Raw genomic sequence first — 347 nt, 5'->3', positions numbered from 1 at the left:
TTTCAATATGACTAATAAGATTATGTTTTATATCCAACTTCTGTGGTTAAGGCAGCGAGCTTTGTTTTGCTTTGTTTCTTTTTTCATTTTTACTTTTTCTTGTTTTTGTTCTTTTGTGCCCGAATCATAGACTCAATTATCAATTTCATCGAAAGGAAGAAAACCACCAGAATATGACAACAGGAAACAACAAATTCATTTCATTTGGTTAAAAGAAAAAAAAATAAAAACAGAAAAAAATAAAAAGAAAGAAACAGCCAACATGCAACACTTTCTATTGATACTACTGGACGGGTAGTGGTAGAGTTATCAGTTATGGACATATTTTGTCCAACTTGGCTCCAAAT

Source organism: Morus notabilis, unplaced genomic scaffold (assembly GCF_000414095.1).
Source record: "Morus notabilis unplaced genomic scaffold, ASM41409v2 Scaffold1266, whole genome shotgun sequence".
NCBI lineage: Eukaryota > Viridiplantae > Streptophyta > Magnoliopsida > Rosales > Moraceae > Morus > Morus notabilis.
This window is presented reverse-complemented; position numbering follows the sequence as displayed.